The following is a 25,629-nucleotide window of genomic DNA, read 5'->3' on the forward strand; positions in this document are numbered from 1 at the left end:
CTTCTCTTAGTCTGTCTACATCTCTGTTCAATTTCTGTTTCCATGATCTGTCCATTGATGAGAGTGGGGTGTTGAAATCTCCCACTATTATTGTGTGAGGTGCAATGTGTGTTTTGAGCTTTAGTAAGGTTTCTTTTATGTATGTAGGTGCCCTTGTATTTGGGGCATAGATGTTTAGGATTGAGAGTTCATCTTGGTGGATTTTTCCTTTGATGAATATGAAGTGTCCTTCCTTATCTTTTTTGATGACTTTTAATTGAAAATTGATTTTATTTGATATTAGAATGGCTACTCCAGCTTGCTTCTTCTGACCATTTGCTTGGAAAATTGTTTTCCAGCCTTTCACTCTGAGGTAATGTCTGTCTTTGTCTCTGAGGTGTGTTTCCTGTAGGCAGAAGAATGCAGGGTCCTCATTGCGTATCCAGTTTGTTAATCTATGTCTTTTTATTGGGGAGTTGAGGCCATTGATGTTGAGAGATATTAAGGAATAGTGATTATTGCTTCCCGTTATATTCATATTTGGATGTGAGGTTATGTTTGTGTGCTTTCATTCTCTTTGTTTTGTTGCCAAGACGATTAGTTTCTTGCTTCTTCTAGGTTATAGCTTGCCTCCTTATGTTGGGCTTTACCATTTATTATCCTTTGTAGTGCTGGATTTGTAGAAAGATATTGTGTAAATTTGGTTTTGTCATGGAATATCTTGGTTTCTCCATCAATGTTAATTGAGAGTTTTGCTGGATACAGTAACCTGGGCTGGCATTTGTGTTCTCTTAGGGTCTGTATGACATCAGTCCAGGATCTTCTGGCCTTCATAGTTTCTGGCGAGAAGTCTGGTGTGATTCTGATAGGTCTGCCTTTATATGTTACTTGACCTTTTTCCCTTACTGCTTTTAATATTCTTTCTTTATTTTGTGCGTTTGGTGTTTTGACTATTATGTGACGGGAGGTGTTTCTTTTCTGGTCCAATCTATTTGGAGTTCTGTAGGCTTCTTGTATGCTTATGGGTATCTCTTTTTTTAGATTAGGGAAGTTTTCTTCTATGATTTTGTTGAAGATATTTACTGGTCCTTTGAGCTGGGAGTCTTCACTCTCTTCTATACCTATTATCCTTAGGTTTGATCTTCTCATTGAGTCCTGGATTTCCTGTATGTTTTGGACCAGTAGCTTTTTTTTTTTTTTAACTTTGTAATTATATTTATGTACAGAAAACTTAAGTGTACATTTAACCCAGCTTAGTGGCGAGTTCTTTAGCCTTTGCCTTTTCCAGCTTGGCAATGCGAGCCACAGACTTAGGACCCAGGACGTTGCCTCCCCAGTGGCGGCGGATCTCGTCATATCTGTCATTATAATTGGTCCTAATAGCTTCCACCAGCTTAGCCAGAGCACCCTTGTCTTCCGAGTTCACCTGTGTGAAGGCAACAGTGGTGCATGTCTTCCTGTGGACCAGGCGCCCCAGCCTGGCCTTTCCCTTGATGATGCAGTAGGGCACCCCCATCTTTCGACACAGGGCAGGCAGGAAAACCACCAGCTCAATGGGGTCTACATCATGGGCAATCACCACCAGCTGAGCCTTCTTGTTCTCCACCAAAGTGGTGAGTGTATTGACCCCTGCTCGGAGGACAGGTGGTCTCTTAGTTGGGACGTCCCCTTTGCCAGCAGCTTTCTTCTCAGCGCGGGCCAGCAGCCTCTGCTTCTTCTCCTGCTTTGTCTCTGGCCTGTACTTGTGGGCAAGCTTAAGCAGCTGAGTCGCTGTTTGCCTGTCCAGGGCCTGGGTGAACTGGTTGATGGCAGGAGGTACTTTGAGCCGCTTATAGAGGATGGCTCTTTGCCGCTGCAGCCTGATGTAGCGGGGCCATTTGACGAAGCGCGTGAGATCTCTTTTGGGCTGGATGTCCTGCCCAATGCCGAAGTTCTTAGGCCTTTTCTCAAACAAAGGATTGACCACCTTTTTGGCCTCTTGTTTCTTGACCACGGCAGGGGCCGGGGCCACCTTCTTCCCCTTGGCCTTCTTTCCTTTGGGCATCTTGCTCGGCTGGAGGAGAGAGCGGACCAGTAGCTTTTTCTGCTTTACATTATCTTTGACAGTTGAGTCAATGATTTCTATGGAATCTTCTGCTCCTGAGATTCTCTCTTCCATCTCTTGTATTCTGTTGGTGAAGCTTGTATCTACAGCTCCTTTTCTCTTCTTTTGGTTTTCTATATCCAGGGTTGTTTCCATGTGTTCTTTCTTGATTGCTTCTATTTCCATTTTTAATTCCTTCAACTGTTTGATTGTGTTTTCCTGGAATTCTTTCAGGGATTTTTGCGATTCCTCTCTGTAGGCTTTTACTTGTTTATTAATGTTTTCCTGTGCTTCCCTAAGTGTGTTCATGTCTTTCTTGAAGTCCTCCAGCATCATGATCAAATATGATTTTGAAACTAGATCTTGCTTTTCTGGTGTGTTTGGATATTCCATGTTTGTTTTGGTGGGAGAATTGGGCTCCGATGATGGCATGTAGTCTTGGTTTCTGTTGCTTGGGTTCCTGCGCTTGCCTCTCGCCATCAGATTATCTCTAGTGTTACTTTGTTCTGCTATTTCTGACAGTGGCTAGACTGTCCTATAAGCCTGTGTGTGAGGAGTGCTGTAGACCTGTTTTCCTCTCTTTCAGTCAGTTATGGGGACAGAGTGTTCTGCTTTCGGGCGTGTAGTTTTTCCTCTCTACAGGTCTTCAGCTGTTTCTGTGGGCCTGTGTCTTGAGTTCACCAGGCAGCTTTCTTGCAGCAGAAAATTTGGTCTTACCTGTGGTCCCGAGGCTCAGGTTTGCTCGTGGGGTGCTGCCCACGGGCTCTCTGCAGCGGCAGCAACCAGGAATACCTGTGCCGCCCCTTCCGGGAGCTTCAGTGCACCAGGATTCCAGATGGTCTTTGGCTTTTTCCTCTGGCGTCCGAGATGTGTGTGCAGAGAGCAGTCTCTTCTGGTTTCCCAGGCTTGTCTGCCTCTCTGAAGGTTTAGCTCTCCCTCTCACGGGATTTGGGTGCAGAGAACTGTTTATCAGGTCTGTTTCCTTCAGGGTCCGGTGGTGTCTCTGGCAGGGGTCCTGCCGCTCCTGGGCCCTCCCCCACGGGAGCCCAGAGGCCTTATACAGTTTCCTCTTGGGCCAGGGATGTGGGCAGGGGTGAGCAGTGTTGGTGGTCTCTTCCGCTCTGCAGCCTCAGGAGTGCCCACCTGACCAGGCGGTTGGGTCTCTCTCTCACAGGGTCTCGAGATCTGATTTTTAAATCAGAATCTTGCTTTTCTGGTTTGTTGGGCTATCCAGGACTTTCTGTGGTGGTAGAGCTGGGTTCTGATGATGCCAAGTGGCTTTGGTTTCTGTTACTTAGGTTCTTGCACTTGCCTCTTAGCCATCTGCTTTTCCCTGGTGTTAGCTGGTCTTGCTGTCTCTGACAGTGGCTTGACCATCCTGTAAGTCTGTGTGTCAGCACTCCTGGGAGACCAGCTATGCTCAATCATGATCTGGGTACAGAGAGCTGTGGTGTAGGGTCAGCTCTGGGAGCAGAGGGTAACCAGAAGGATCCTGTCCCAGACTCCTTCTCAGTTCCCCCTTCCAGAGGGCTCTGGGCAGGTCAGCAGGTCGCTCTGAGCAGAAGTGGTAGTCTCACCTGTGCTCTTGGGAGACCAGCTCTCTCCCAGCCCATACTCACTCTTATACTTAGTTATTTTTTTTTAATTAACTTCAGTATTTCTTATATACATTTCGAGTGTTATTCCCTTTCCCGGTTTCCAGGCAAACATCCCCCTAATCCCTCCCCCCTCCCCTTCTTTATGGGTGTTCCCCTCCCCATCCTCCCCCCCCCCTCTTGCTGCCCTCCCCGAAACAATCTAGTTCACTGGGGGTTCAGTCTTAGCAGGACCCAGGGCTTCCCCTTCCACTGGTGCTCTTACTAAGATGTTCATTGCTACCTATGTGGTCAGAGTCCAGGGTCAGTCCATGTATAGTCTTTAGGTAGTGGCTTAGTCCCTGGAAGCTCTGGTTGCTTGGCATTGTTGTACATATGGGGTCTCGAGCCCCTTCAAGCTCTTCCAGTTCTTTCTCTGATTCCTTCAACGGGGGTTCTATTCTCAGTTCAGTGGTTTGCTGCTGGCATTCGCCTCTGTATTTGCTGTATTCTGGCTGTGTCTCTCAGGAGCGATCTGCATCCGGCTCCTGTCGGTTTGCACTTCTTTGCTTCATCCATCTTGTCTAATTGGATGGCTGTATATGTATGGGCCACATGTGGGGCAGGCTCTGAATGGGTGTTACTTCAGTCTCTGTTTTAATCTTTGCCTCTCTATTCCCTGCCAAGGGTATTCTTGTTCCCCTTTTAAAGAAGGCGTGAAACATTCACATTTTGATCATCTGTCTTGAGTTTCATTTGTTCTAGGCATCTAGGGTAATTCAAGCATTTGGGCTAATAGCCACTTATCAATGAGTGCATACCATGTATGTCTTTCTGTGATTGGGTTAGCTCACTCAGAATGATATTTTCCAGTTCCAACCATTTGCCTATGAATTTCATAAAGCCGTTGTTTTTGATAGCTGAGTAATATTCCATTGTGTAGATGTACCACATTTTCTGTATCCATTCCTCTGTTGAAGGGCATCTGGGTTCTTCCCAGCTTCTGGCTATTATAAATAAGGCTGCGATGAACATAGTGGAGCACGTGTCTTTCTTATATGTTGGGGCATCTTTTGGGTATATGCCCAAAAGAGGTATAGCTGGATCCTCAGGCAGTTCAATGTCCAATTTTCTAAGGAACCTCCAGACTGATTTCCAGAATGGTTGTACCAGTCTGCAATCCCACCAACAATAGAGGAGTGTTCCTCTTTCTCCACATCCTTGCCAGCATCTGCTGTCACCTGAGTTTTTGATCTTAGCCATTCTCACTGGTGTGAGGTGAAATCTCAGGGTTGTTTTGATTTGCATTTCCCTTATGACTAAAGATGTTGAACATTTCTTTAGGTGTTTCTCAGCCATTCGACATTCCTCAGCTGTGAATTGTTTGTTTAGCTCTGAACCCCATTTTTTAATAGGGTTATTTGTTTCCCTGCGGTCTAACTTCTTGAGTTCTTTGTATATTTTGGATATAAGGCCTCTATCTGTTGTAGGATTGGTAAAGATCTTTTCCCAATCTGTTGGTTGCCATTTTGTCCTAACCACAGTGTCCTTTGCCTTACAGAAGCTTTGCAGTTTTATGAGATCCCATTTGTTGATTCTTGATCTTAGAGCATAAGCCATTGGTGTTTTGTTCAGGAATTTTTTTCCAGTGCCCATGTGTTCCAGATGCTTCCCTAGTTTTTCTTCTATTAGTTTAAGTGTGTCTGGTTTGATGTGGAGGTCCTTGATCCACTTGGACTTAAGCTTTGTACAGGGTGATAAGCATGGATCGATCTGCATTCTTCTACATGTTGCCCTCCAGTTGAACCAGCACCATTTGCTGAAAATGCTATCTTTTTTCCATTGGATGGTTTTGGCTCCTTTGTCAAAAATCAAGTGACCATAGGTGTGTGGGTTCATTTCTGGGTCTTCAATTCTATTCCATTGGTCTATCTGTCTGTCTCTGTACCAATACCATGCAGTTTTTATCACTATTGCTCTGTAATACTGCTTGAGTTCAGGGATAGTGATTCCCCCTGAAGTCCTTTTATTGTTGAGGATAGTTTTAGCTATCCTGGGTTTTTTGTTATTCCAGATGAATTTGCAAATTGTTCTGTTTAACTCTTTGAACCGACTTCTTTCAGTTTAGATCCTTTCCTCTCCTCTTATAATTCTCCTTCTATTTTTATGTCATGTATGTGTGGTCAGGCGTGCGGGTACACCCATGTAAATTTAATTTAGATTCTACTGATGAAAAATACAGTGTTATTATGTGTCTGCTTTGTTTTACTTAACACTATGATCCTTGGTTCCATCCATTTTTATGCAAAAGTCATCATTACGTTCTTCTTTACAGCTTAGTAAAATCTCATTGTTCATGTAAACATTCGTTTTTATAGAGTTTTTTAATTCATTCATCTTTTTAGTCTGGTTCCATATTTGGCTTCATTTTAAGTTGATTTTTGGTCAGACTATGGATCTAGTTTTGTTCTTGTATGTAGAGTTAGTTTTTGAAGAACCATTTGTTAAATAGTCTCCTTTTTCCAATGAGTATCTATGATGATTGTCAAAGATGGAATACTTATAAATGTGTGGGTCCATTTCTGGGTCTTCAGTTCACTTCCATTGTTTTACATCTGCTTTGTGCCAGTAAAATGCTGGCTTTGTTATTATGGCATACTGTCTTTCATATTGATATAAATGAGACCTTGTACTCATTTACAAAAGGTTCAGTATCACATAAGCTCAGGGGTTGAGAGGGGTTAACTTTCCAAGTTCAGATGCTTTAACAATTGAATTTGAGCTGGGCATGGTGTTGTATGGCTTTAATCCCAGCACTCTGGAAGGCAGAGGCAGGCTGATTTCTATTAGTCCCAGGCAAACCTGGTCAATATAGTGAGTTCTAGGACAGGGTTAAGTAGAGAGTCGCTGTCTTAAAATAAAATTGAAATTGAGATTGAGATTTTTTTTTCTTTTTCTTTTTTTCGGAGCTAGGGACCGAACCCAGGGCCTTGTGCTTGCTAGGAAAGCGCTCTACCACTGAGCTAAATCCCCAACCAGGAGATTAGAGATCTTAACACACGCAGTTAATGGAATTGAGAGTTATATAGAACCCTAAGACCTGGGGTTTGTCTCGCTGTTTCATGTGCATGTTAGGTCTTCTCTGCATCATGCTTTAAAGAATTTCCTTCTTAATATGCTTTCTGACCCAGAGCTACCTTCTGTCTTTTAGCACGTTAATTTTCTTAATATCTGGTGCCTCTTTTGTTTCAACTTTTATTGAGACACCATGTCTCCACAAGTTCCTCTTGCCTTTCTACTTTTAGTAACCCAAGTTTTAAATTTTCATGTAAAATATGTAGAAGAGTAGTAGTGTTTGCATTAGGGCATCTAAGGCTTTAGAGAAGGTGAACTCTTTACCATAGGAAGAAGTAAGTCATGCCAGGTGTAGCAGTTTAACCTTGCAGTCCCAGCACATGGACTTTCCAGGGGTGACTGAGACAAGAATCACCGTGATTTCAAGGCCTCCTGGGTTATAGTATGAGACCTTGTTTCAAAAACCAAAATTGAAAGAAGTAAGCATGTATGCATTGTTCTGCCACAAAAGCCCTCCTCCAAAGCACACTGATTGCTTCACTGTGCTTGTTAACTAGTAAGATCTTCTTTACCCATCTACAGAACTGTATGTAGCAATACCCTGTGCATAAATTGCAATACAGGGGTTCTTCAAATATTCATTTTTATTACTATTCATCATCTTATTAAGGTAGCTCAGTGTCTCAAAAGTAAGCTTTAAGTGTCTTAATTAATTTCTCATTTCAAAGTAAAGATGAAGGTATAAGTAAGGAATAAGAGAGGGCTACAGAAATGGCTCAGCAAGTAAGAGCTTTGTTCTTGCAGGGAATCAGGGTTCAGTTCCCAAAACCCACATGGTACCTCACAACCATCTGTCACTCCAGTTATGGAGGATCTGACACCTTCTTCTGATCTCCACAGACACCAGGCACATGCATGGTGCATACACATACATGTGAGCAAAGCACTTATACATATAAAATAGCATAAATAAATCTTAAGAAAAAATAACAAGATTACAGGAGTTTCTATCTAAGCCAATGAAGACTAATATTAGCTTTCCCCTTAGAGACCTTATTTATCTTTCTGGCATTAAAATAGAGAGTGGTTGTGTTGTCTGAGTGGCCAAGCAGGACCAATACAGTTGTGGTTTATGGGGAGTTTCCAGAAGATACTTTTTGCTCTTCCTCCTCCTAGCCTTTGGTAAAACATGCAAATGTACCAGGAAACAGGTGAGTTTTTGTTGTTGTTCTTACCCCAAATAGAACTCTTCTAACCTTTACCTGTTCAGAGTGTGAATTCAGAAAGTTGTCTTTCTGAAAGTGAAGGGAGAATATGGGGTTTTTTGTTTTTTGTTTTTTGTTGTTTTTTTGTGATTTTTGTCAGCTAGAATTTTTTTTTCTCAGCTGCAAGGAAAATGGAATCTTATCTGCTATACAACTTTGCCTCATTTCCTCTTAAACCATGATTAATTGCAGCCAGATATTTAGAACTTATAAGATTGAAAAGATAGACTTCAAGTCAGTGGGAAATTAACAGATTATGAAAGATAAGATGTTTAGGCTCTTAAAAAGTGCTTGTTACAGCATACTAACCTATAGTTGATGACAAAAAAATGAGTATTTATCCACACTTAGTGTTAGGGTGTGATTTTAAAGTATTCCAGCTTCAGAGAAAGGACTGAAAGAGCTTGAAGGGACCCGAGACCCCATATGAACAACAATACCAACCAACCAGAGCTTCCAGGGGCTAAGCCACTACCCAAAGTCTATACATGGACTGACCCTGGGCTCCAACCTCATAGGTAGCAATGAATAGCCTAGTAAGGGCACCAGTGGAAGGGGAAGCCCTTGTTCCTGCCAAGACTGAACCCCCAGTGAACGAGATTGTTGTGGGGAGGGTGGTAATGGGAGGATGGGGAGGGGAACACCCATATAGAAGGGGAGGGGGTGGGGTTAGGGGGATGTTGGCCTGGAAACCGGGAAAGGGAATAACATTTGAAATGTAAATAAGAAATACCCAAGTTAATAAAGGTGGAGAAAAAATAAAAAATAAAGTATTCCAGCAAAGACAAGTACTACATCGAAAAATAGTGATAGATTTGACAATTCCAAATTTTAACACCCTCTCTCAAGTACACACACACACACACACACACACACGCACACGCACACACACACACACACACCCCTACACCTGTATGAATTTATGTGCACCATGTACATGTAGGTGTCCAAGAAGGCTAGAGGGAGTCACAAGAAGTTGCAGGCTGCCTGCCTGATATAGATGCTGGGAACCTAACTCTGGTCTTCTGCAAGAACAGCAAGCACTCAGCCTTTAACCATGTCTTAGCTACAGCTGTCTCAGTTTTTAAAAATGGATGACAATAACAATAGGTGACATTTATTAAGCTAAGTGTTAAGCTTGTGCTTTACATCAGGTGAGAGGCTTAGAAATGCTGCCCTGAAGCACAAGGTCTCTATCCTGGCCTGCTTCCCAGTCTTGCAGCACATTTCCTCACTGCTTTCTACACTACCACTTAGCAGACACCACCTCTTTTAGTCTTCTATTACATTACCATTCTATTGCAGCAGAATAAGTTTATATTAATTAGGATAAAAACTAAATGATTAGAGGGACTCCAAATTATGATGGTTCCTACAAGATGATACTTCTCATGCAGTAGTTAAAGGTCAATAAGTATGTTCTACCTTATGAAGGTATTCAAGGATCCAGGTACCAGGGTGCCTCCATTACTTAACTCTCATCATTGGCCTGACCAACAGAAAGATACTGACTTATTTGGGTTCTAGCCAAAGAGTAAGAGAATGGGATCATGGAGTAGACACACCTATTTTCCTGAGATCTAATGCAATGTCGCATGTATTAATTACTCTACTCATGTTATAAAAAAGAAAGCTTACTGATCTGACCATACCTAGCAATAGTAGAGGAGTCTGGGAAGTACAGTCCCATTGTACACCCAGGAGGAAAGGAAGAGCAGTTTCTGCCACAACTCTCACTTCTGAATACCTGATAAGTCAGTAGTCATACAATAACATAGACGTTAATAGGAAAATAAAAGCACCTAACAGAAAAATACACAAATTTAGTTTTAAAAAGAGAAGTGCAAAAGAGTAGTTGATGGTTAGTTGATTTTTGACAGAATACTAAAACCATTCAGAGGGAGAAAGAGTATCTTTGAGCAAGTGGTGCTGATCACAGCTGAATGTGCATATGCACAGAACGTCATTAAACCACTGCTGCCCTGTATAGAAATTAATTTAAAATGAGCTAGAGACTTAAAGGCCAAGGCTAAAACTACAGGACTCTTAGGGAGTAAAGTGTAAGTCCATTTGGCCATAGACAGTGCTTTCTTAAATATCTCCAAAACCATAATCAAACGAGGGGGAGGGCTGTTGCTAAATTTAAAGCTGTGAAGAAAATAAAAAGATAACTACAAAATGGGGGGGGTCCAAGAAATATGATTCTGAAGTTGTGTATATTGGTGCATTTGGGAAGTGGAGTCAGGAAGCTCAAGAGCTGAGCTGCCTGGAAACCTTGTCTTCACACAACACACACGCACACGCACAGAGAGGGAGGGGGATGTATGTTTGGGTAAGAATCTAATATCCATTGTATAGAAAGAAATCTTAGACCTAAATAATCTTTGACAGGGGCCTCGTATATTCTCTCTGGTCTTCATAAAGTCATGTGTGGTGGGTAATATTTTTATTTTACTGATCAGGAAAGCGAATCTCAAGCATAATTCTGAAGGAGAATCTTTTAAGCTCAACTAAACATTCATACACACAAGACTACTAAGCTACTACTAGTCATCATCAGCACTGGTCTACTCAAAGCATACAGAACAGAAGTGGTAGTCTACCAGCAAGGCAGCACCCAGGATTCCTCTTTGTGGACGTAGTCTCCTACTGTAGCAGCTACGCATGTGGTAGCTAGCTCATGCTGCTACCCAGCTCATTCACCCCAGTGTCCCAGGTGACATTCATGCCCAACAAAATGAGGTCATTTTTGGGCTTTGTTTTTTATTCTTTTAGATACAACTTTATTTTTAATATAGAAAATGGTTAAAACAAAAATGTTTTAAGAATCAAGTCCACCAGCTCAGAACATTCTCACTTTCATCCGTAATCCCTTTCTTCCTTTTCACCAAGCCCTTCACCAATCACTCTCTTTGTGTCTTCCCTTTTCATTAAAACTGTTAATCACTAACTCAGGGTGATGTGAGTTTCACCTCTACTGTCTTCCCATAATCAAAGGCAAATCCCTTAATGATTGGTGAACTCATAGGGAGGGAATCTTTCTGAAGACTCCAAAGTCATGAACACGTGAAGCATGGTTGTTTCCTACAGAACTGCCTCTCTCCCCGGGAGGTGAACTGCCCTCATTGTCTCCAATGACCAACTTGAATCATTTCTAAATCTTGTTCCTGTTATATCTATCTTCTGAAATTAGGTGTCTTAGAATAATATTCAGTAGTAAACATATTTGCTACTTACCTTTTCAGCCTTAAGAATACATAAACAATGAGGGAAACAGGCTAAACCAAGAGTCCTGTAGTTTAACTTGATTGATGATACATTTCTACATGTTTATAGCTTATGTCTACTTTATAGAACTTGGCATTTCTTTTGCCTCAGCGCCCTATGTAGTTGTACTACTACTCAGCCTGGGTAAGCTTATACTTAAATCTTAACGTTAGTGTTCAGTATGTCATCCCTATACTGGAAAATAACATTTTTCCTTCTTTTCTTGATTTTGTTGGTTTTGCATGTTTTCCTTGCATTATATCTTATTTGTTGATATTGGTTATAAACACTATTGATAAAGTACTAATATTTTTAAAAGCAGCTTTCTTAATCTTTTCTAAAAATTTATTTCTTTACTTTATGTGTGGTTAGGCCCTGCTCCTACCCTCGTCTCCACTCTGCTTTTTATTTATAGAGTCACCCTCTCTGGACATTTTATATAAATGTAATCCTATACTATGGTTGTTTGTATCTGACTTCATTTAGTTAGCATAGTTTTTAAACTTCTCCACAATGTAGCTTCTGGTTCATCACCTTTGGTTGCTCAATTGTACTGTAATTATTTCTGCAATGCCACATTTTTGATTGTTAGTTCCTCCTCAGTTGAAAGATATAGTTTTTTCCTTGAGGTTTGGCTCTTAATGAATGATTTTCTACAAATATTCACATATGTTGTGAATAAATCATAATATATAGGAAAGAGATTGCTAAATCACGGTGCATTTTGTGTAACTTTTTTGAGAAACTGCAAACCATTTTTCAGCTTACTAGCATTTGCTGTTTACTGCCACAGAGGTATTCTTGCTATGATGGTTCATTATGGTTTGCTTTCCTTGTTTTGTTTTTATATTTTATTTAGTGTATGTGTGTTGGCGGTTATGGAGGTCATGCATGTGGAAGCCAAGAGACAACATGTTAAGAGTGGGTTCTCTTCTTTTACCCCGTGAGTCCTAAGTGTCTATCTCGGGACACCAGGCTTGGCACGAGTGGCTTTACCTACTGAGCCATCTCTTAGGCACTTGCTTTCCCTTTAAAAAAAAAAAAAAACAAACGAAAAAACAATGCTTGGAATAAAACCTGGGGCCTTGACATATGAAGCAAATGTACTGCTCCTGACTATGTTCTTTCCCCAGCATACACTTTAACATGCATTGTCCTAACGATTAGTGGTGTTGGGCTTCCCTTTGGGGACTTAGTAGTTATTTGTACATCATATTGGTGAACGTTGACTTAGATCTTTCATCGATTTTCAAAATTAGGTTGTATTTTTTTACTGAGTTATGAGCTTATATATTCTATTTTTCTTTTCTTTTTCCACTTATTTACTTATTTTCAGCCCTGTATGTTCATTTATCTGCATGTTTAGCTCTGACTGTCCTGGAATTCACTCTGTAGACTACACTAGCTTCAACTCAGATCCACCTGCCTCCGCCTCCCAAGTACTAGGATTAAAAGTGTTGCCACCATGTCCAGCTGTGATCTTATAAATTCTAAGTAAAAGTTCTTTATCAGAAACCCAGTTTGCAAACATTTTCTCCCAAGCTGTAGATTCTTAGCATGAGTCAAGTGTACCATTTGCATGCAGTGATGTGGGAGGTCAGAAGAGGACATCCAATCCTCTGAGACTGGAGTTAGACATTGTTGCAACCCACCATGTATGCGCTGGGTTACAACCCTGGGTCCTCTGCATGCTTTTAACCACCAACACATCTTTCCAGGTGTCAGATTCTATTACTTATTTATTTTGGGGTTTTGTCGAGATGTGGTTTCTCTATGTAGACCTTGCTTACCTGGAATTCGCTCTGTAGGCTAAGCTAGCCATGAGTTCAGAGAGATCAGACTTCCTCTGCCTCCTGAGTACTGGGATTAAAGGTGTGCACCACTACTACCTGGCTGAGTTACTTATTTTTAAATTGTATACTTTGGAGTTTATAATTTTTGTGTAAACATATGCATAAATGTATATATATGTAACATATTACATTTATATGCTACACATATAAATATTTTTTACCTCTCCCTGAGGAAAAAATATAAACACACACACACACACACACACACACACACACACACACACACACACCTTCCTTTCTAATTTATTTACTTCTAAGATGACTTTTTGTGGTTGTCTTTGATCTCTGTTCCCACCCAGTATTCATTCTATTATAGTGTGGCTTCCACTTCCACTGTGCCAATCAAGCCATTCTCCACAGTGTCAGTAGTAGCACCTTTGTTGTCTTTTATCTGTATTACTCTTTATAGCACCATTTGCCACCACTCCCTTTTCTCAAACCAACTCACTCCTTCCTTTCTTCCTTTCTTTTCTTCCTTTCTTCCTTTCTTCCTTTCTTCCTTTCTTCCTTTCTTTCTCTCTCTCTTTCTTTCTTTCTTTCTTTCTTTCTTTCTTTCTTTCTTTCTTTCTTTCTTTCTTTCTTGTTATTTTGTCTTTTTTTTTTTTTATTCCAGAGCTGAGGACCAAACCCAGGGCCTTGCACTTGCTAGGCGAGCGCTCTACCACTGAGCTAAATCCCCAACCCCTCTTCCTTCCTTCCATCCTTCCTACTTCACTAGTGTCTTCTATTTCTGGCTGCTCTTCCTCACTCATTAGTGTAGCTGGAATAAAAATAAAATGAATCATATGGTATATGGCATAATGTTTTATAAAAAAAGCAATATTTTTATTTAACTTTTTAAAAGTTGTATTTCTGTTTGATTACCAAAATGCGAAAAGAGAAATCTTGAAGTACAGGGGGGAAAGTAAAATCAGAATAATCCCAGTGTGTACCATTGTCATCTTGGTGAGTCCTGTCTTTGTAGACTGTATGTCATATATTATTTCAAAAATAATATTCTTCTCTTTTTCTCATACTTACCTCTTCTTCTGTAGACCAAGTCTTGATTTTTATTACTTTAAAAAGTTGCATATTTATTTTGCTTTCTGACTCTGTGCTTGTGCCTTCAACACTTTCACAACGATTTTCTGCTCCTCAATAAGGAAAGCCGGCTTGATCCTGTCACAGACACCCTAGGCTCACATGGAGCCACCATAGGCCCTGCTGTCCTGCTTCTTTGTCTTAGACAGTCTCACAGGGACTTTGGGTCTCACAGCACAAACCCCTCGCTGTCTGCCTGGGCAGCCCCAAAAGATTTAGGTGCTGTCCCACCCTTCTTGGTATAAAAGTAAACAGTCCTGTTGCCAGGGGTTCAAGACAGCCTTGTTTTGTTAGAGACTGTATTGTAGGAAGCCTGCGACGGTTGTCAAACACTGGAGCGTCCCGAGTGCCTCTAAGCACGGTCCCCGGAAGAGGAAAGGAAAGGCATACTTATTTCTAACTTTAAGCGTATTTGAACGTACCGTTTAAATCAGGGATGGAATTGCACACCTATAATCCCAGCACTCCAGACACAGAGACGGGGATTGCTCTAAGTTCAAGGCCAGCATAATCTACACAGTGAGTTTCCACATCGCCCTCTGTCCAAAGAGATCTTATTAAGTATATTTTGTTGATAACCACGAATTTTCTTTTGCTTTTATAAATCTGCATTGGAGATCCTTTTCTATGACTCTTACACATGAAACAGTCTAGGGGTCTTAATCATTTTCTCTGCCAGTTAAAGAATTAAAAGGCAAGAAAGTTCTGAAGTATAACAGGTGTAGCAGAGAAATCTCAAGTTCCGAGTACAGAATCAGCAGTTCAAGAATGATGCTTATTGGGGGTGAGGAAGCACACATGTGCAGCAGGCACAGAGAGAAAAGACCCCATGCACAGCAGAGAACCAGTCCCTTCTGGAGTACATCACGGCTGAAATCTCTGAAGAGTCTTCCTCCCCTATTTGAAGGTTAGCCCGTTTGAAGGAAGCTGATGAGGTCGCTTGGCCCAGAACTTCAGACCATTCCATCATACAGGGCTTTTTTTTGGGGAGGGGGGTTCTTTTTTTCGGAGCTGGGGACTGAACCCAGGGCCTTGCGCTTCCTAGGCCAGGGCTTTTCTTTAAAGCTGTCAGGCCTTTGTCTCACGTCAAGAGGATGTCTCAAGTCAGCTCTCTTGGAAATTTATCACCTTTTATATACCTAGCCATGGCCCTCTCCCTGTCTGTCTACCTACCAGGGAATCTGTCTAACTTCTAATCTCTCATATCCTTAGTTAATAATTTTTAAAGATATCTTCAAAAAATTTATTTCTGGTCAAAAACATTGTTAATCCTTTACTTATAAACTGGCCAATTGACCTCTGGAAAACCCATCAATTTTTGCTTCTAAAAGCAGTATATGTAAACGCCTGTCACACGGGTGTCAAAACTGTGTTTTAAGCCTAGTGTGGTAACTAACACTTTAACCCAGCACTTGAGAGGCAGAAGCAGGCAGATCAAAATGAATTTGAGGCCAGCTAGGTCTACAGCCAGTCAAAGGTACATAGTGAGTCTCTGCCTCAATCAATTGCAATATCACATCAAAGAATGTTTTAAAAAACAAAAGTGTTTCATAATTAAGAAAACTAAAGGAACAATTTGAATAAATATAGTTTTCTTTCTTTCTTTTCCAGTTATAGTGATCTTTCTACTCTTCCTCCTCCAAAGGTTTGCATTACAAGTGTGCACCACCATCCTTTGCCTGAGCTGTCATCCTTTGTTTAACAATGTGTTACTTTCATGTGTGTGTCTTCTGGCTGGGTGTATAATTGAACAGCATGTGCCTGTGAGTGCCAGAAGAGGGCATCACATCCTTGTGACTAGAGTTATAGACAGTTGTGAGCTACGGTGTGGGTGCTGGAAATCAGAGCTAAGTCCTTTGGAATTAGCAGGTCCTTAGGAAGACTGCCAAGCTATCTCTTAGGCCCTTGAACTAATCTTAATTTTTTCTTGCTATTAAATTGAACATTTTCATTTCTGTGTTAGTTAAACTACTCTGACCATTTATAAGTTGAAGGTAAATGAAGCATTGAAAAATAAGAGTTAGAGCTAAAGATAGTAATGATACTAAGTAGACTTAGAGTCTATATCTATCCATATATGATATATATACATATATATATGTAAAAACCACATGTGTGTGTGAAAAACTATATATATTATGTCTATACATACATATATTTATATATATATGACTATACACACATTATATTAGACATCACAGAAATACAGAATATGGTATAAGATATCTAAGGCAGTTAAATTCAAAGAGTTAATACATAATATGAAATGAAGTGAGGATGAATACTGCATATGCATTGTAAGGGAAATAAAACTAATTCTGGTTAGTATCTTGAGGAAATATTCAAGTGTTAAAACTGAGATAGAAAGAAAGCAGTCCAGGTAGAGAAATATACCCCAGTACCTCCAGTGACCTAATTTAGATACGTGAACTAAAACAAGAGTACAGAAAGGAGGTAGAGCTAAAGAAGTCAAATGGGTTTAGAATATGAAAGAGGACAAGCATGTCCAAACCAAAAGGCATTTATGACAGATGGGTTTTGGCTCTAATTTCAGAGAAGCAGGACAAATAAGTTCTACCATAAGTAGGAAACAGTTTTGGCATCAGCCTTAGCATTGAGAATTCCTAATGATTTCACAATGACAAAAGTCCCACAACAGTGTTTAAATGGATCTCTGTGTGATTGTGATTATAATAAAAGGTATCACGTTTTCCATCCTAAAAGATCCTTTACAAAGCAGGTTACTATTTCTATGATGCCTACCATAAGCCGCACAGTGAAATGGCTTGAAGAAGTGAGAAAGTTTCAAAGATGTAGACAAGAAGAGCTTATAATAGTTGCTTAGGAAACTAAGCATCAGTAGCAGGTCTGGAAAGACCCAAACATGATGCCACATTCCTTGTATTTTCTGCTACAAGTGTCAAGGTGTACCTATAGCTAGCAAAACAACGCATTACAGATTCAGAATCTCTTACCTGAAGGACTGAGGACCAGTTCCAGACTTTTGAGAATTATTTATATCTTAGGATATTTTCATGGTTGAGCATCCCTAATCTTGAAAAATAATTTTTTCTAAATTAAAAATTTTGAGGATCATTGCACAGAATAGCTTCAGATTTCAGTGTGTTTGAGATTTTTGTGTGTTGGCCAGACTTTCTTTTCACTATGATTCAATACCTGGTACAAATAATTCAAAGGGAAAAGGAAGATAAATTTTGGTTCATGGTTCCAGAGAAGTCAGTCCATCTGTGTAGAAGACTTGATGACGCACAATTCACATCATAGGATCTGTGAAGCAGAGAAAGTGGAAGGGACCCAGAACCATGAACAACTTGCCAAGTCTTGTTCCCTTGCTTACCTCCTTTGGCTTGGCCCTTCCTCCCAAACTTTCTACCACCTCTTAAAACAGTGCCATCAGCTAGGTACCACACTTCAGCACACAGGTCTGTAGAAGACACTTGGTATTCAAGCGTAACATTTGCACTATAGACATTTGGATTAGGGATCCAGAACTGCAGTGAACACGCTCAGCCATCATTTCCTCCATAGAAAACATACTAAATTTTCATTTTTGTCTAGAAACCTCTCTTTTGTCACTTATGTAATTACAGTTATCCTGTTATATGCTTATTTCTGTGGTCTAGTTAATTTCTCATGGTTATGTATTGAAAATTCACATAAAAACCCAATCTCAAACCTTAGCGTATAGTTCTTGACACAAAACAAGTTCTTAAGAAATATTTTATTAAACTGCTAAATGTAATGTTAGCTTATTATTATTTGTCATGATAGACTCTTCTTTGTCATAGTACTACAAATTGTGTAGATAAAACAGGCATGAAGAAATTTAACTTTCACATATGAATGCAATATTTCCTAAAATTGTTCCCGTCTGAAGCTACTATGAAGCTGAAAAGGATGGGGCCATATTCAGTACCACACCCGGTGTCTGGGAAGGAAATATATATGTAAGAGAAACAGAAGATTTCCATTTTCTAGCTTTGACAAATAAATCCGCTAAGATCATAGTGGAACAAGTGTCCTCGTGGTATGTGGGACATCTTTTGGGTATATGCCCAGAAGTAGTATAGCTGGGTCTTGAGGTAGAACTATTCCCAATTTTCTGATAAAATTCTGGCATAATCTCAGAGTCATTTTGATTTGCATTTCCCTGATGACTAAGGACATTAAACATTTCTTCAAGGGCCTCTTGGCCATTCAAGGTTTCTTTATTGATATTTCTCTGTGTAGCTCTGTACCCCACTTTTAATTGGGTTATTTGGTTAGTTGGTGTCTAACTTCTTGAGTTCTTTATGTATTTTCAATACTACCCTCTCTGGCAGAATTTTCGGGGTCACTTATGAATACTGTCACACCATCTGTAAGCGATACTTCCGCTTCTTTTCCAGTCTGTTTCCCTTGCCCTCCTTTAGTTGTCTTACTGCTCTAAAAACTTCAGGCATTACATTGAAGAGATACAGAGACAGTGGACAGCCTTGCCTTGTCCCTGATTTTAATGGAATTGCTTTAAGCTCTCTATTTAATTTGATGTTGGCTATTGCTTTGCTGCATATTGTCTTTACTGTGTTTAGTTAGGTATGTGCCCTCTATCCTTGATCTCTACAAGACTTTCAACATGAAGAGGTGTTGGAATTTTGTCATGTGTTTTTCAGTATCTATTAATTGAACGTGTGGTCTTTTTCTTTCAGTTTGTTTATATGGTGGATTATGTTGGTGGATTTTTGTATATTGAACCACCTCTGCATCCACGGAATGAAGCCTACTTGATCATGGTAGATGAATGATGTTTTTGATGTGTTCTTATATTTGATTTTCGAGTATTTCACTGACTATCCCCCACCCCCCATTTTGGGAGACTTTTAATGGCTGCTACTCTTTCTTTAGGTTATGGGACTATTTAAATCATTTACCTGATCTTGGTTTAACTTTGGTGAATGGTATCTGTCTAGAAAATCATCCATTTCTTTTCAGTTCTTCAGTTTTGTAGAATGCTGGCTTTTAAAGTATGACCTAATGATTTTTAGATTTCCTCATTGTCTCTTGTTATGTCTCCCTTCTCATTTCTGATTTTGTTGATTTGGATACCGTCTCTCTGCCTTTTAGTTAGTTTGGCTAAGAGTTTGTCTGTCTTGTTGATTTTCTCAAATAACCAGCTCTTGGTTTCATTAATTCTTTGTATTGTTTTCTTTATATCTAATTGATTAATGTCAACCCTGATTTTGATTATTTCATGCAGTCTATTCTTCTTAGGTGTGTTTCTTCTGTTTTTTTTTTCTAGAGCTTTCAGATGTAATTTTAAATTGTTTGTATGAGATCTCTCCAATTTCTCTATGGAGGCACTTAGTGCAGTGACCTTTCCTCTTAGCACTGCTTTCATTGAGTCCCCTAAGTGTGGGCATGTTGTGTCTTCATTTTCATTGAATTCTAGAAAGTCTTTAATTTCTTTTTTATTTCTTCCCTGACCCAAAGATCATTGATAAAGAGTTGTTCAGTTTCCATGTGTTCGTAGGCTTTATGTTGATTCTGTTGTTGAAGTCCAGCTTTAATCCATGGTGGTCTGATAAGATACAAGGCAGTATTTCTTGTATCTGTTGAGGCTTGCTTTGTAACCAATTATATGGTCAATTTTGGAAAAGGTTCCATGAGGTGCTGAGAAGAAGGTATATTCTTTTGTGTTTGGATGAAAGGTTCTGTAGATATCTGTTAGGTCCATCTGACTTATAAATTTTAGTTTCATTATTTCTCTGTTTAGTTATTGCCTGGATGACCTGTTGATTGGTGAGAGTAGGGTATTGCAGTCTCCCACTATTGGCGTTCATTGTGTCATGTAAGCTTATTTTAATGTTTCTTTTGCAAATGTGGGTACCCTTGTATTTGAGGCATAGATGTTCAGAACTGAGGCATCCTCTTGATGTATTTTTTTCTTTGATGAGTAGGAAGTGTCCTCCATCTCTTTTGATTACTAACTAGTTTTGAGACCTGTAAAAAGCAAGAATAGGTGGTCCATGCACAAGAAAAAAGGAGTCAATAAACAATGTTGAGCCATTGAGATGGCTCAATTGGCAAGGGTACTTCCGGCCAAGTTGATCTGAGCTCAGGCCTCAGAACCCACATGAGGAGAAAGTTGCTTACTGACTTCCATACGTACATTATTACACATTCATGATAGATAGGTGAATGGAAGGACGATGGACAGATAGACAGACAGGTGAGAAAATGTTTTTAAGTATAAAACTGTTCCCGGGGAACTTTATTTTTGAAATCTACTTGAACACTGATTTTAAATTGCTTATTCTAACATGTTCAGAAAACTAAAATTAATTATGTCTAAAGAGCAGAAGGAGAATATAAAATTAAGGTTCACCAAATTTTTAAAAAATATCAATAAGGAGAATGAATTATTAAGGTGAATCAAAAGTTAAAAGTGAAATAATCAGCTGGGAGACAGAGGCCCATGGACATCTTTGAGTTTAAGGCCAGCCTAGTCTAATGAGTAAGTTCCCAGACAGCCAGGCCCACACAGTAGAATCCTGTCTTGAGAAAGAAAAAAAAATAAAGTAACTGAGCTGGAGTTTAGCTTAGCAGTAGAGCATTTCTCTAATGTGTTAAAGTGTTAGGTTGTATCCCTCAGCACTACCCAAACAGATAAATACTGAGAGGATTTGGCAACAAAACTGAGCTAGTAAGAGTCTGTGAACTTAGAGGTAAATATGTTGCAATTATCCTGTGCAAGAATAAGTGGTTAATACTGGTCTGCTTTCAAAGACAATGCATAAGGTTTGGTGCAGAAGTATATGTCTCTTACCCTAGCACTTGAGAGGTGGAGGCAGGAGAATTAAGAATTCAAGTCCACGGCCTGGCCTGGTGGCACAGACCTTTAATTCTAGCCCTCAGGAGACAAAGGCACCCAGGTCCTAGTGAGTTGGAGGCTAGCCTACTCTACATCGCAAGTTTCAAAACAACCAGGACTACATAGAGAGACGTTGACTCAGGGCAGGAAAAAGGAAAGAAATTTAAGTTGCATAAGAAGCTCAAGACCAGCCTTGACCACGTGAAACCTGAGGGAGAGAGAGAGAAGTCACTGCATAAGCAGTTATAAAGCATTGTGATGACTTAAATGTAGACATGCTTTGCACAGTAGTAATAACCAGAAAGGGGAAGAAAATGGAGCAACATTGCTCCATTTTCAAATGCTGCTAGTATTGTGCTGTATTAATCCAAACCAGATTGTTTTGAAATAAAATGCTACTTGTAACTTCCAGACACATGCTACAAACATCATTAACAAAAACATGGTGAAAGAAATAAGGTAATTAAAATAGCACATAAAGGACTTAACAGATTCTATGGAAAGAATTTCTATTTCAGTTTTTTGGTGAGAAATAGAATGAAAAATTACATTACACAAACTCATGACAGACTCAGACGCAGAAACCAAGTCTGTCACTCAGTTCTTTTACTATGGTAAGTGGGAAATCATTGAAGTTTTCTGGTTAAAATAGTTCAGTTTTATTATTTTAATAACCATCTTTTTATGGGTAGCATTCTTTTAGACTTCATTCAATCTGGAACGTTCAGGAAGCGTGAGTGTTTTCTAGAGTGATATTGCTAAGTCATGGTGAAGCGGGGATTTTAACGCTTGTGTGTGTGGTAGGAGACTTGCTCTTGTCTCATGCTCCAGTGGCCTTGCAGCCTATGTTTTCCAGGACTGCAACAGACTGCAGATGGCCATAGTAGTTGGGCAAACCTCACATCCTGACTTCTCTTCCTGCCAATGGGTACTCAGTAGAGAGCACAAATTTTAAAAAAGCAGTGTTAGACTTTTTCCTTGCTTTGCTTTGTAATTCAGATGAAAAGTTATCTTATTTGCTTCCTCTTCGCAGAACCTAAAGTAGCTCAGAGCTTTTAAGTAAAATGACCAAGTATAAAACTAGATAAGGTATTCCTAATTTTATTTCATATCACTCGACAAATGCAGCCATGGGTTAAGATATTTACACTTAAGAAATGCAGCCCAGAACTTGCTTTTATTTTTTTAGATTTATAAAATGTTATTTTGTTATTTACTCTTACAATTTGGGGACTTCTGAAAAAATAAACAAAAGCAAGTTGGCGACCAGTGTTTTTCTTCCAGTATCAGCAGAGGAGGACTGAAGGATTCCATGATTTAATTTTAAGCCAGCTCACATTTATCATCTTGATATTTATTTCCTTGACTTTTGCCCAGCACTATTTTAGAAATACCCACTGGTCTCAGAAAAAGAAGAGCTTGTTTTTCTAGTCTGCTTGAAGGAAGATCTCAGCATAATGCTGAGTACAGAATCTGACCTTCCTGAATCTAAATAAGGAGGCCACTGTTTAAAGTTCTCTCTTAAGGGGAAATTACATCAAATACTTAGAAAAATCGCATGTTTTTTTTTTCTCCTAATTCCTAGCTCATCATAATTTTCCTCTTTGAGCAAGTTCCAGGAAATTTATACTTTTCCTGTAAAGTTGATGTTGAGTAGAGGACACTAGAATTCCACGTTTCTGAATTTGTCTTTATGATGCCCCCCTCTTCTCCTTCCAATTTGAGTACTTGCCCTAATGAACTTGTATTCCATATTCAATAGATGTTAGGGACTGTGCAAATAGAATGAGTAAAGAAACCAGAAATAATATGTAGAAAAACATTTCCATTTAGCCTGTAGCTAACTGCAAAGAAACATGGCCACTTAAAGACGTTCAAATTCAGTGTTTTTTTAAAATGCTGTTGGCCATTCACATGTGCTGACTTAAGGCCTATTTCTCAATTTACGTATTACAGGAGTCTTTTCCTAGATATTTGTATTAAGGGGCTGAAGAGTTGGTTCAGCAGTTAAGAGCACTTGTTGATCTTACGGAGGACCTTGGGATGATTCCCAGCACCTACATGATGGCACATAACTATCTGTAGTTTCAGGCTCAGGAGTTCCATCACCCTCTGATCTCTGCGGGCACCAGGATTGCACATGGTACACATACATACATGCAGCCAAAACACTAATACACATAAAATAATTTTAAAAGACTTTGAAAATTCTTATTACATAGTCAAAAGTTTTGAAAGATATATTTGGACGACTTGCTTACAAAATTGTAAAGCATTGGAGACAATCCAGGAACCCATCCAGAGCATATAAATTACTATTCATGTGCACCATCGCCATGAGTGCCTCTGTCACACCTTTACAGTTGTGGCTCCTCCTGTCTTTACCATTTAAATAGTTCTTACTGTAAGGGGATGGGTAGTGGCACAGTGGTTAAGAGTGTATACTGCGGGCTGGAGAGATGACTCAGTGGTTAAGAGCACTGACTGCTCTCCCAGAGGTCCTGAGTTCAAATCCTAGCAACCACATTGTGGCTCACAACCATCCGTAATGAGGTCTGATGCCCTCTTCTGTGTCTAAAGACAACTGCAGCATGCATATATATGATAAATAAATAAATTTTTTAAAAAAAGAGTGTATACTGCTCATGCAGAGGACCCGAGTACACGTCCTAGCACCTGTGTTAGGCTGCTTATAGCTGCCTGCTCCAAGAAGAGGAGCTGATACTTCTAGTCTCCATGGGCATCCACAGATACAAGTAATTAAAAATAAATCTTTTTTAAAAACAAATCTTTTTTTAAAGACTTATTTATTTTTATTTATATGAGTACACTGTAGCTGTCTTCAGACACACACCAGAAGAGGGCATCAGATCTTATTACAGATGGTTGTGAGCCACCATGTGGTTGCTGGGAATTGAACTCAGGACCTCTGGAAGAGCAGTCAGTGCTCTTAACCACTGAGCCATCTCTCCAGTTGGAGGGTGGACCTCAAGGGGAATAAAATCTGCAGTGTAAAATATTTTAAAAAAGAATAGTTTTTACTTTAAATTTCTAAGAAACATAATATCTGGCTGTAGAGATGGCTTTTAATCAGTTTGGCTGAAGAGGAACAAAAATATAGGAAGGCAAAGTAGGTAATTATTTGCAATCAATTGTCAGTGCAAATGGAGGGTTTTCTTACAATGTAACCAAAAGACATAGTTTGGAATATGACTGATATACACTATAGTAATTTTGTAATCATGGAAGGAAAATAGAAGGTGGTGCATTATTTGGTGCATACACGTGTTTTTCTAAGTTTGGGAACTTCCACATCATACAGTTTGTGAGCTCAGTTGCTTCTCTTTTGCTCATGTTAACTGTCAGGCTTTTCAGTCGTGGGGATTAATGTGGATTCACCTATATTTTTAAACCTGAGGTTCTGATCTGGTACATTATTTATCAAACAGTTACTTGCTGAACATTGTCGGTCTTTCAGCCTCCATACTTGACCCTCAAGATTCAATGCTAAACAGACTGATATGGCCCTTCCCATTCAAAGGTTCAAGAACCAAAAGAAAGACAGGCCAGTGTCAGGAGCACAAGGTAATGCCATGAGGTAAAATGACAAGAAGCATCCAGAGTTCGTAGTGCTCAAGAGAAGCTCTTAAGGATGAATAATAATGAGCAATGCAGGGAGAGAAGATGAAGAGAAGCCACATGTGACAGCTTAGAGGCGAGAGAGAAGTGCTGGTGGAGCTCAGAGATGCTCAATTTAGGGAAAGTGTTGCAGAGAAGGCAAATGGCAGACAGGTGAGTGAAAGGGGCAGACAGAAGGCATGGCCAAACCATGAGATCAGTGGTAAAGTTCAAAACAAGCAGACTTTCTCCTGACCATGATGCCTGGCCAGGGAAGTGTTAAATAGTCATGTAAAGTGCTAGTCGGGGATGTTGGCCAGCTGCAGTGTGAAGTGGAGTGTCAGGAGCAGGCATGGATACATAGACCCTTAATCTGAGCGCTGCAGACGGAGTCAGGCAGTTCTCTGTGAGTTTGGGGCCAGCCTGGTGTTCATAGTGAGATTCAGGCCACCCAGGGCTCCATAATAAGAACTTGTTGAAAGAAAGGAAGGGAGAGAGGAAATGGGTTGGCAGAAATAACTGGAATAGGAAATGGCTGAGAAATAACAAAAGTACTTTGAAGGTTAGCACTGTAGCTCTGTGTTAGAGTGTGTGCTTTGCATGTGTGAAGTGCAAGGTTTGATGATGAGCCCCGCTAAAGTTAACTATAAAGGTTTTGATTTCTTTCCTTACTTCCCTGTTTCCTGGTACTCATACTCAGATAGCTAATATAATGCCTAAGTATGGTTGACACTCAATAGCAATATCATTCAGACTACATAGGAATGTAGTTCCCTTACAGTGCATGCCTTGTTCATGATACCTATATTATCATGTGTTGTATATAGGTAAAATGAGTGATTCTTCCAAACAAGATTATTATGGTGAGCTACTGAGAACATTTCTGTTTTTTTAATTGCATTTTTATTTACATTTTAGATGTTATCCCATTTCCTGATTTCCCCTCCACCCCCGCTATCTCACC

The 25,629-nt window shown here is 39.8% G+C and overlaps 1 protein-coding gene and 1 pseudogene across 9 annotated transcripts in view; one reads left to right on the forward strand and one right to left on the reverse strand.

The window, feature by feature from the left end:
- The window catches only part of Fchsd2 (FCH and double SH3 domains 2), a 320,482-nt gene that overhangs the window by 231,364 nt on the left and 63,489 nt on the right, over nucleotides 1-25,629 (forward strand).
- On the reverse strand, nucleotides 176-2,046 carry Rpl7a-ps36 (ribosomal protein L7a, pseudogene 36; annotated as a pseudogene).

The sequence above is a fragment of the Rattus norvegicus genome, chromosome 1 (genome assembly GCF_021556685.1).
Source record: "Rattus norvegicus strain SHRSP/BbbUtx chromosome 1, alternate assembly SHRSP_T2T, whole genome shotgun sequence".
Classification (NCBI taxonomy): Eukaryota; Metazoa; Chordata; class Mammalia; order Rodentia; family Muridae; genus Rattus; species Rattus norvegicus.